Here is a 12,324-nt window from a genome sequence, read left to right on the forward strand (position 1 = left end):
AGTTCATTCCAGTGCTCAATTCTCCCATGACTTTTCTAGGCCCACCCTGCACAGGGGATAGAGGGCTGCCTTCTTCCCAATGCCACTGCTTGCAGAGTGACGATTTGGGAACTATCCTGCAGCAAATGTAAATCTGCCGTGGGTGCCATGTGCCCTTTGTACTCTCCATGTCATATAGAACTGAAAGCATTTTACTTACCACTACATCACAACAAAGAACTGGCAGAGAGATCACACCATGTTTTCCATTCTCCCATAAATCGCTCTCTCTTTTTTCCTCTCTGTAAATGACAGTACATGGTTCTTATTACCTTAACAGACTGTGAATTGATTTGCGTGAGAGATGGAACCAACGAAAGGATTTGGCTGAGAATAAATTTTTTTCTCTTCTCCGTTTCTTTCTTTTTTTTTTTTTTTACAGTAGAATTCACCCCTAAAAACCTTCCAGATTTTCTACCTTCTGATCATACTGTCTATTATAATTCCGCTCGATAGCAAACTTCTCCTTATTGACTCCAAATTACATTTAATCCTGTTAGGATCACTTTTTACTGAAAGGCATGTGTTGTGATGGCGTTGACAGGAGTCCAGAAGCCGAGATGCCCAGCCAGAGGAAAATAAACTCGTGGAGTTTTTGAATGGTTGTCATTTTCATGCTGGGCCCAGCTGTGTAGCCTCTTGAAGGATGTAGAGGATTGGGGTGTTTGGTGCAGATAATGGTGGACTCCCGGGTGGTATGGAGAGCTCTCCACACAAGAAAATAATCTTTTGAGCCCAGTGGACTAAGAACCAAAGGCCATTTTGAGCTAAGACAGTATAATTCTATTAGTGAAAAGCCCTTGCAGCGGGAAATTGCCTGTGCTAAAATCTGTGCACAAATTAAAATAACAGGGCTAAGGGGGGAAATATCTCTATAAAAGGCTTTATGACTCTAGTGGATAATAATATCCTTGTCACATTAGGATCTGGGGACCTAAAGATATAGAAGCTTTTTTATACAGCATATGGGCCTTCTTTACTCAACTTTAGCCTGTGCAATAAATCCATTCTTGGGTGCTTATTTGATGAATTTGAATGCTGTGCCAAAGCATACTTTTGTTCTCATCAGGAAAAAGTAGAAAGTAGGGTCTGCATATCATTGCTGTGTGTTGACACCTTATAAGATTGCTGTCATCTAAAAGTCCCATTTTGGCTAAATGTATTGCATGTGTAAGTTCTCTGTAATTTGCATGGGATTTTACGGCGACAAGTACTGTTAATATTGCTGTTTTGATATGGCGTGTAAAATTTATTTAAATGCGTAACATGGTTTAGAATAGATTCATTAGAAAGGGGTGAATTGGAAAAAAAAAAGCTGTCAGCACAAATGCTGTTCATTTTCCAGGGTGACAGAAATCAAAAGTCCCAAGGACTGCAACTGTTGAATAGCTAACGTCATGTATCACAGCGCTATCTGTAGGGTGGGCCCTACTCATCGATTGGACAGCAGCTGCAAATTTAAAGCTTATGCTACATTTCCCTAATTCTATGACAAAGACATGAGCAATGGGCTGTCACGTATTTGAAAATTGTGCCATGTAAGTAAATAAAGACACAGTTCATAATTCTATAAAAGGATGATGGCAACATTTATTCTAGAATTAAGAGGTAATGAAACAGATGATTCTTTGAGCTCTAGCAATAGACTAGGGAGTTTAGTACCAGGACCTCTCTCTCTTAAACTACCGCAAAATTAAGATAGTAACCAACTGCATTTGTCTCTTGCCTTTCTGCCCTCTTTCCCTGCCTGCCTCATATTTACTCCCAATTTTCTTTCTCTCCTCCTTTCCTCCCGGTCACTTTAACTTTTCTACCTCATTCTCTTCCTCTTGCTCCATCCATCCACTCATTCACCCTCCTATTCTTTCATAGGACGTTTCCTAAGAATGCATCTTGGCTCAAGCATTGGGACCACGCAGTGACTAAGACAGATGCGGCTTGATCCTCATGAAACTTACAATTTATGAGAAATGGGGCTGGCTTACCCAACAAGAAGACCCCTGTGCTTAGGGCACCAGCAAAGGAGGAGTCGCGCCCCACCCCCATTAAGAAAAAAATAGTATGCTCAGTCTCTGCTATTTGGAGGAAAGCATTGAAGCAGTCATCATGGGCAATATCAAAACCTGTTGAACACCTTCAACTTATTTGAAAGTTTTGATTTTTTTCCCCCTAATTTCAAAATCCATATGGTGTTGGAGGAGACACCATTATCTTGTCAGAGCTTAGGGCCTCTAAAAGTCTTAATAGAGAACATGTGGGGGAAAAGTAATTAGACAGTGACATTGAACAAGTAATTAGAAATGTGATGAGCACTGTAAAGGAGAAGTACAGAGTGCTGTGGAGCATATGACAGGGGAGCCTAACCTTCCTTCTTTTCTCTCGATGAAATCCAAGACATGCACAGTTTCAACTAGTGGAACAAAGCCCTTGAAAGAGGATGTGTTTACAGTGTGCCTGGAGTGGGTGAGGGGTGGGGAGAAGGAGTCACTCCTTCGGGCTGCCCATGAATTGGATAAAAACACTGTTCTGGGCAGACTGAGAAGGACCTGAAAACCCTTGAGAAAGGACTTCCATAGAATAAAGTGTTTTTTTTTTTTTTTTAACAACAAAATCAAATAGTTGGACAATCTTGACTTCAAGAAATGAAAACCATTTCCTTTATCTCCAGATGATAGGGGTAGCGGAAAGAAAAGCTGCAAGTAAGGGCCATAGCACCTGCATGATATGGATGAGCTTTAAACATTCTGCTCCTTCATGGCTTTGAAGTCTTCTGGAAGCTTTTAGAAGGACTACTGATAGAAAGTCTGTTTCTGGGATGACTTTACGGTACCATACCTAGGAACTGTATGCCAGTGGTTCTCAAACAGCGGTGGGCATCAGTATCCCCTGGACAGTTTGTAAAAACCTGGATTGCTGGGCCCCATCTGAGAGTTTCTGACTCAGCGGGTCTGGGGGAGGCACCTGAGAACTTGCATGTTTCACGAGTTGCCAGATGCTGCTGCCCTGTACTTCGAGAGCCCCTGGTGTATTCCGGTGGGTCAGCTAACCTTAGTGGTGGGGAGGGAAACAGTATTGGCCTAAGAATCAGAAGACCTATGTAGATTCTCAGCACCACAGTTTAAATGCCTTGATAATCTTTTTTTTTTTTTTTTTTGAGAGAGAGAGAGAGAGTGCATAAGTGGGAAGTGGGGAGGGGCCAAGGGAGAGGGAGAGAGAGAGAATCCCAAGCAGGCTCTATGCCTCAATCTCATGACCCTGAGATCATGACCTGAGCTGAAATCAAGAGTCTGATGCTGGGGCATCTGGGTGGCTCAGTCAGTTAGGTGTCTGCTTTTGGCTTAGGTCATGATCCTGGGGTCCTGGGATTTAGCTCAGGACCTGGGATCCTGGGATCCTGCTCAATGGGGAGACTGATTCTCTCTCTCCCTCTGCTGCTTCCCCTGCTTATGCTCTCTCACTCTCTCTGTCCAATAAATAAATAAAATTTTAAAAAAGAGAGAGAGAGAGTCTGATGCTTAACCCACTGAGCCACCTAGGCTCCCCAATGCCTTGATCATCTTAATCTTGTCATTGAACGTCTCCAAACTTCTTCCCTCATTGTAGCATGCATGTTCCGATAACAAAGTTGTTACAAGGACCAAATAGTACATCTGAAAGCATTTCGTAAACTGAGAAAAGAACTTCTGAGATTTAAAACTCTTGCTTAATTCTCATCATGATCATATCCCTCTATCTAGCATGTCTGACAAACAGAGGTCCAAAGATTGGATAATGCATCCTAGAGGGTGTGAAGAGCAAATCTCTAACCTCCAACAACCACGGTTATGGGAAGAATGCGGTGCAGACTCTCAACATGCTACAAATCAGACATTATAGAAATGTGAGTGTGACCAATTCTGTGGTGTTTCCAGAAGGTCCTGTCTTTGTTACAGTTGGCAATCAGTCAGTTTTGGGGGAATCAGAGTTGCTCATATTCTCAGTCAGATTCGATTCTGGGTGAATGAATGAAGCCTGTTGGCCAAGAGTGGTTTGACCTCCTTCAAGAGTTATAAAATGCTAAGAAGGAATGGTATAATTTGAGTAGTTAATGTTGTAAAAACAAAAATAAAAACCAAATAAGAAGCTATTGTGGCTGTGTGAGCTGTTAGCTGAGGAATCCCAGGGGTCATTTTTATTTTCTGGCATATTTACCCATTGTACAGTTCCTTTTATTCAAATTTATTAGGGCTTTAAAAAAAAATCAGACCTTATATGAGAACCTTTTTGTCACCATCAGTGAGAAACAAGGCCCCCTATTTTGTTGACCGTCAACTTCCTAAGGTGCTTTATCCTTAGTCTGAGCTGAGCCCTGCCAGTGCTGAGCTGTTCCAAGAGAAATAGACAATTCTGAGCTCTGGTGGAAATTTGAACATCGATGTGTCCTCAAAGCATGTCTGTGAGATGTAGTGGGAGCACAGCAAAACTGAGAATCCTCTCTATGGGCGTTCCAGAAATCCTTTATTTGGTCATTAAACTGTTCATAGAACTTACCACTTTCATGTGGTGACAGAAAGTCATTGAGAAAGGTCCCTCCTGTCCAGCAATGACAAAGAAAACATCCCTGAGTATCAATTGTCCTGGTGGTGTTCTGAGCCCTGGGTACATGCCAAGTGGCTTTCCAGGTAGCCCCCAAGGTTTGACTTGAAATATGGTTTTCCCTCCAGCTTCAGAGGTACATGTTTACTTGTGTTTTAATAATTACGGCTGGAAGATTTCCTGCAGGAGACTGAATTGTTATTCTATAGCATTTCTAAGGGAGAGTAATAGACAAGGGAAGAAAACATGAGAAAGTGTCCAGGACTGAAGGACTAGCAGGAGATCACTGAGGGCAGTCCTTCTCTCTCAGAAGAGCAAACACCAGTAGCTGAAGATGCAAGTCCAAGTTAATCCCTGGACTCCAGAGGCAGACAGACAGGATCTTGAAGTCCCTGCTCTACCACCCTCTAGTTCTCTGGCCTTGAGATGAAGAACCTCAGTCTCTTCCTTTAAAAAATTAGCTTAAAAATATTTCCTTCCTGGGCGCCTGGGTGGCTCAGTTGGTTAGGCAGCTGCCTTCCTCTCAGGTCATGATCCTGGAGTCCCGGGATCGAGTCCTGCATCGGGCTCCCTGCTCGGCGGGGAACCTGCTTCTCCCTCTGACCCTCCCCCATCTCGTGCTCTCTTTCTCTGTGTCATTCTCTCTCTCAAATAAATAAATAAAATCTTTAAAAAAAAAAAAATTTCCTTCCTCACAGACATCTGGTGAAGATTGCATGAAGGAAGGTCTGTTAATTCCAAGTAGGTTGTATGTTGCTTTGGGAAAGGGAGGAAGGTCTTTATCCATTTATTCAAGAATCTTGTATTGAGCAACTACTGTGTGTTGGCACAGGAGGTGTCTTCCTCCAGGATGTTATCCTGTCCTGCTGTGATTAGCTTCACGCTGAACATGCACTTAACACTCCAGTATACTTGCTGTATGAAAATTTTCCCATTTTGCTTTAAAAAAATGATATGGGGTGGCTCAACTCCTTTATTCACCTCTCAGACCATCCTTAAAATATTCACAACCTTTAATTTGGACACCCTATTATTAAAAAGATGGAATGGTACAATTTCTTCCTAGATCTTCCATGCCATAGTATTTCCTGGGGACATTCTTGATTAAAACTTGACACAAGGAAAGTTTTATTTTATACAGGATGAAATATATTCAAAGGACCATGACTATGTTACTATTATAGTTTGTATTTTTGAAGTTTGGATCTAATTTTTGATTTAGGCATTTTGCCCCCAGTGAAATATTATATGTTATAATGTAGCAGCTAATAAGATCTGATACAGTGACTTTAAATTGAATTTCATTAAAAAAATAAGAGCATAAAATGTCTTCCTAATAGTCTTAATTAGGGAAAATGGAAGATCGTAGTATTTCTATATTAATGCACTAACTTAGGTAATTGGGATAATATGAAATGCATAGTGAGAAAAATAGGAAGTTCGGAGGCCAAGGGAAAAATAACCCACTACTTTCCAGTTTCTAGTATTTTTGTTTTTGGACCAAGGAAGCTCACCAAATGTCAGGTCTCATGTCTTAAAGTAATTATTCTTTTTCATGTGTACAAGTCACAGTATTGTCCTACTGCAGGCCTTGTTTTGTAGTGACTACTTCCCTGGGAAAGGCATTGTTCTGAATCTCGTTGCTTCATAACGACTGCCACTTGTCCTCCTGATTAGGGCATTGTATGAAAACAGTGCATTCATTGCAGCGTCCTCCCTAATCTCTCTCCTTTCATCCAGAGCCTCCCAGTTTCTCAGAGAGCTCTGCCTTTGCATTTTTAATCGAATGCTTCTAAAAGTTGATATTCATGTATTCTGCTTGCCTGAAATCTCTGTCCATGCTTCACTATGAAGGTCTTATCTGTCTCTTTTATATTTCAGTCTGGTTGGGGAGTGAAATTAGGCTCAATTCTCTAATTGGAATCCACATGGGGCATCCGCATGATGATATCTATACCCGGAACTCAATAGCTACCCAGCACTCTGAAACAGAAGGTCGCCATTTTGTAAAACCATAGAAAATGCTACTGGGCATTTTACAGAATTGTCAATCAGGATAGAATGGACACTAATTGCTTCTCCCACAGCTGTTAACATTCCTCTTCAGTGGCCAAGCAACCCTTAAGACAGGAACAAACTCTCTCAGACATCTCTAAATTTTCTACAGACCTAAGTATAGGTTTCCAAGGTGACATCTGTGATGAGTTGTCCACTGATTAACAAGAATGAAGAACCAACACTTCTGAACAAATAGAATATTTTAGACAGAAAAATCTGATTCTATTGAAAGGATATAGTGATCATACAAATAAAATTTTATGTTTACAACTTTGGAGAGTGTTTGTGTCAATCTTATATGTTATTCTATCACAGTGATCTTCAAAGTAGATGTGGGCACGTCAGGGGATGGACAAACCAATCCGCTAGGGTTCATACCCATAAAAAGTTATTAAAACTTACCTCTGTATTTATTTTTACCTAATTTTTTTAAACAGTGTAAGCTTTTCTAGTAATTAAAGTAAAGTGTGTAGGAGTGCATGTTATAATTCATAAGTAAATATACATATATTGGGACTGGACTAGACACTCTAAAAATTTTTACTAATGGGAATGTGTGTTAGTTATCTCTTCGTAGGTACCAATTATCCCAAAACATGACATCTTAAAATAGCAGACGTTTATTATCGTACAGTATTTATGGATAAGGAATCTGGGTGTAATTTAGTTGTGTGCCTCTAGCTCGAGGTGTCTCATGGAACTTGAAATAAGGCTGTTGGCCAGTGCTGTAATCATGTTTGAAGGATCAACTGGGGGAGGATCCATTTCAAGTTCACTTACCTGGTTGTGGGTAGGATCCAGTTCCTTGCAGACTGTTGGACTGAAAGCCATAGTTCCTCCTTAGCTGTTGACTGGAGGTCTTTCTCCTTTCCTTGCCCTTTTATAGGGTCAGAAATATGGCTGTATTTCACAATAGGGGAGCTGATCTCCCTCAGAGTGGGCGAGTGAGAGAGGGCAAGAGAATATCCAGGTCAGAAACCAGTCTTTTTATTACTTAAGCTTAGAAGAGACATTCCATCACTTTTGCCATATTCTATTCAGCACAACAGAATAGAAGCAAGTCTGTTGAATAGGGTGGAATGGAATGGAATGGAATGGAATCTAATAGAAGTGAGTTGCTAAATCTAGTCCATGCTCAAGGGGAAGAGATTATACAAGGACTTGAACACAAGGTTGCAGGGATCTTTTGGGACTACCTTTGAGGTTGCTTAGCACAGAGTACACGTTCAAAAATTCTGGAGACTACTTCTTTAAAGCACAGGTTCTGCAAACTCTTTTGTAAAGGTCCAGATTGTGAATATTTTAAGCTGGGTGGGCCACATATAATCTTTGCTGCATATTTTTCTTTGTTTTTTTTTTATTTTACAGTGTTTAAAAAAATACGAAGACCATTCTTAGCTTGAGAGCCATGCATAAGTAGGCGATGGGCCCGATTTTTCCTGCAGACCATTGTTTGCTGACTCCTGTTCTTAGTGGACTGTGAGGTGATTTCAGCTCAAATTCCAAAAGATCTCTAATGGTTATCCAATGATAGAAACAGTTTGTTAAAAAAATAGGATGAATCCTTTGGATAAATACCTAGTAGTGCAATTGCTGGGTTGTAGTGTAGCTCTATTATAACTTTTTGAGGAACCTCCATACTGTTTTCCAGAGTGGCTGCACCAGTTTGCATTCCCACCAAGAGTGTAAGAGGGTTCCCCTTTCTCCGCATCCTGACTAGATATTTATCCAAAGATACAAACATAGTGATCTGAAGGGGTACGTGCACCCCAATGTTTATAGCAGCAATGTCCACAATAGCCAAACTATGGAAAGAGCCCAGATGTCCATAGACAGATGAATGGATAAAGAAGATGTGGTATGTGTACACACACACACACACACACACACACACCCACGCACACACACACAATGGAGTATTACTCAGCCATCAAAAAGAATGAAATCTTTTGCAATGATGTGTATAGAACTAGAGGGTATTATGCTAAGTGACATAAGTCAGTCAGAGAAAGACAAATACAGTTTGATCTCACTCATATGTGGAATTTAAGAAACAAAACAGATGAACATGGGGAAGGGAAGAAAAAATAAAATAAGATGAAAGTTGAGAGGGAGGCAAATCATAAAAGACTCAACTCTAGGAAACAAACCGAGGGTTGCTGGAGGGGAGGTGGGTGGGGGGATGGGGTAACTGGGTAATGGACATTAAGGAGGGCACTGGAAGTAATGAGCACTGGGTGTTGTATGCAACTGATGAGTCACTGAAATCTACCTCTGAAATTAATAATACAGTATATGTTAACTAAGTTGAGTTTAAAGTAAAAAATAGGATGAATCACTTCATAGAATTATTTAAGCAGAATTACAAAGTTCTCTTTTGCTAGATGAAAGGTGGTTGGGATTGAAGGATAAAGCCAGGAAAATGGACCAGTCGAGCCCTTCCCAGTTCAGAACATTAGTTTCACAAGATGTGGCTCAGTAAAAGTGCACCCTGGACGAATAAAGTTGAAAATATCATGTGCTATATCTGATTTTGAAATAAATACAAAATTAGCATGTTAAAGTCTTTGTGAAGTAAAGAAACTTGTTTGATTCTGTGTTTTTCCAAACTTCTTTGACCAGTGCTATGCAGCTTTGGTAGTATGGTGGTGAGCATAGCTGCCTTCCAGACTTACTCAACCAAGGAATCTCCCACTCCCAATCCATTACTTTTATTACATGAAACAAACTTAGGAAACATTAGATCCAATGACATATAAAGTCTCTTCCAACTTCTTTAGTTCATGATTCTAAGCATATAAAATATTATTTGATTTTCTTAGTTCATAGTTTCATGTATATCTGCCTCCCTAAAATGTTCGTTCGTCTTCCTATTTACCAATTACAAAAATTAGGTCAGGCCCTCTTGCTAGACATAGAAATGTAAAGATGATATAGCTCTTGTCCTCAAAAAGTATATCAGTGTCTTTTAGGCTCTGAACTTTAGCACAATGCTTTCTACACAGAAGGTACTTAGGAAAGGTTAGTTGCATGAATGAAGGTTGAAAAAACAGGGCTCTTTGGGCCATTTGGGATTATGGAGAACTCCTAGGCAAACTCAGTAAATAGCCATAAAATGAATCAGTGAATTCTAGATGAAAAGTAACAATGCATTCCGTAACCCTGGTGTTGTCATAAATCTGGAAATATGTTCCTGAGCAATCAAACTAAGTCAATCACCATTATAAATTAAGAAGTTTAAATTAAAATTGTACTCCTGAAATTCAGACTCCTATTAGAGTCTGCCACTTTAAAAATAACCCTTGCAGATTCAAGTTGGTGTCTTGCGACTAGATGGTTTGATATGACTGTGGCTTTCATCTCTGTATAATAGAGTATTATCTGGTTACAACACATAATTCAATTAACATTATCCTTTAAATTTCTCCATCCTTTGTTGAAATGCTTAAATTTATTCCTCTTTTATCCTTGCCTCTCCTTTTTCAATCTTAGAAACTACTGTCATTAATCTATATCTTTTGAGGTTATCATCTTACTTTAGTTAGGCACTGTTTCATTCTTATCATCCACAGTGCATCATCTGGGCCGCTCCTCTCTATATTGTGTATTGCCATCAATATTCCATCCTTATATATTTTTAATCTCAGCCGAGACTGTTGTATCATCTTCAATTCTGGTCAGATAAAATAAACGTTCCATTGGATATGTAAATGATCCTGTAAGCCAGATGAATTAGAAGGTTTTGCTTTCAGTGTTGAAAAAAGATCTTTATCCTTAAATCAGACATTATGGAAACAAACGAAATGTTACATGCTGCCATATTTTTAAATGCTAATTTTTTTTACCTCCCCATGAAAAAAAAAATGTCATTTGTGACTCAGGATTTGCTTTGGAAAATGAAGTCTTTTCATTTATTTACAGAAAAGGAGGATCAGGAGCACTTAGGGAAGCTTTTATTCTTTGTCTATCTCTCCAGCTGTCAGGTTATAATAGCCTTGGCCTCTGCTTGCCGGGCTGGAAGCAAATGGATGATCCCAAAAGCAACCTGGGAAATCAAATTTCAGAATGTTTTAACTGGAGGAAATCTAAAATGATAGCTGGTCCAACCCTGTTTTTATAGTTGGGGACACCAGGGCTGAAGGAGATTATGTGTTATTCAAGGCCACCCAGCTCTCAAGACTGTACCAGCCTCCTGACTCCTAACTCAGTGCTCCTTCTACTTCATCACATCATGATACCTTATCTTCTTCATGTTTTGTTGAATGTTTAAGTGAGGACTTCATGAACAAATCAGAATATTTGGGACCCCCCCCCCCCCCGCAGTTGGGAATATCAAAGCCAGAAGGTCTTACGGAAATAAATGGAATTCCAACTTACAACTAGGTAATCTATGATAAGGCAGAAATATGAGCATGGGAATTATTGGTGGCTGGGACCCTCATAATGTCAAAATAACTAGTTGCATCAAGACATAATAAAGTCCACCAGAAGGGAAAAACATAAATGAAGGAGAATGTTTGAGTTTGGGGTCCTTTGATGCTCTTTGCCAGAAGCCTACTCTATACTCATTTTAGAAAGATATTTAAGATGTTTTGGGTTGTTGAAAGAAGAAAAACAAGTGATTTGGATAATTGTATACCTGAAGGGTACCTTTGTTAACTTTACGTTTATTTATTAAAGATCCAAGATCAAATTCAGATTATTAATGGAATACAAAAAAAATCTATGAAGATCAGCAATAGAAAGAAAACAATGGAGGGGTGCCTGGGTGGCTCAGTCGTTAACCGTCTGCCTTTGGCTCAAGTCATGGTCCCAGGGTCCTAGGATAGAGCCCCACATTGGGCTCCTTGCTTGGCAAGAAGCCTGCTTCTCCCTCTCCCACTCCTCCTGCTTGTTTTCCCTCTCTCCCTGTGTCTCTCTCTGTCAAATAAATAAAAATCTTTAAAAACAACAACAACAACAACAACAAAAACCCCAATGGAAATCATTCTGATATCGAGACGCAGTTATAACCAAAAATTCAGATTATAACAAATGTAGTTACTTCCATTATGATTAGGTTTCCATCAAAACTACATCTGCATATGATTTTAGGTCACGGACCAGCTTCTGGTAGTCTTACACTCCAAACCTTGTTTCCTACCCCAAACCTCCATATTTCCAGTTATGGGTGCTTTTGCTCATATTGCCATATGGCCTCTGGACCTGCACCTTCATGTCAGGGGATCAGATTAGTTGTTATTTTGGGTGGGAGGAATTCCTTAAAGCCATCCCTACATCCCAATGGCTCTCAATAACTTAGTTATACACAGTCTGGCTTTTAGTTGGTGACCTTTTCTCCTACTTCATTCATGGGTGCCCAGGATTTTCCTGGGCTTCCCACTACACTTCCCCCTGGGAACTGAGGCAAGGAAGACCTCAGGACTCTTCCCAATTTTCCAGGTGGAAGATTCGCAACATTTCCTAAAAACAAATTTTTCATTATACTCACTAGATGGAAGATTTTCAATGGATTCCTCTAACTTTGTTCGTAAAGTTGCAGGAAGTTTCTTCTTTACAGAAATTTAAGTCGTTTACAGTCTGGTCCCTGTCCAACCCACCAGTCTTTTCTGTTGTACTTTTCCTATACATACTACAGATTCTCTTTGTTAG

This window comes from Mirounga angustirostris, unplaced genomic scaffold (genome assembly GCF_029215605.1).
Source record: "Mirounga angustirostris isolate CCGP_5_RB_7025 unplaced genomic scaffold, mMirAng1.0.hap1 SCAF_2, whole genome shotgun sequence".
Classification (NCBI taxonomy): Eukaryota; Metazoa; Chordata; class Mammalia; order Carnivora; family Phocidae; genus Mirounga; species Mirounga angustirostris.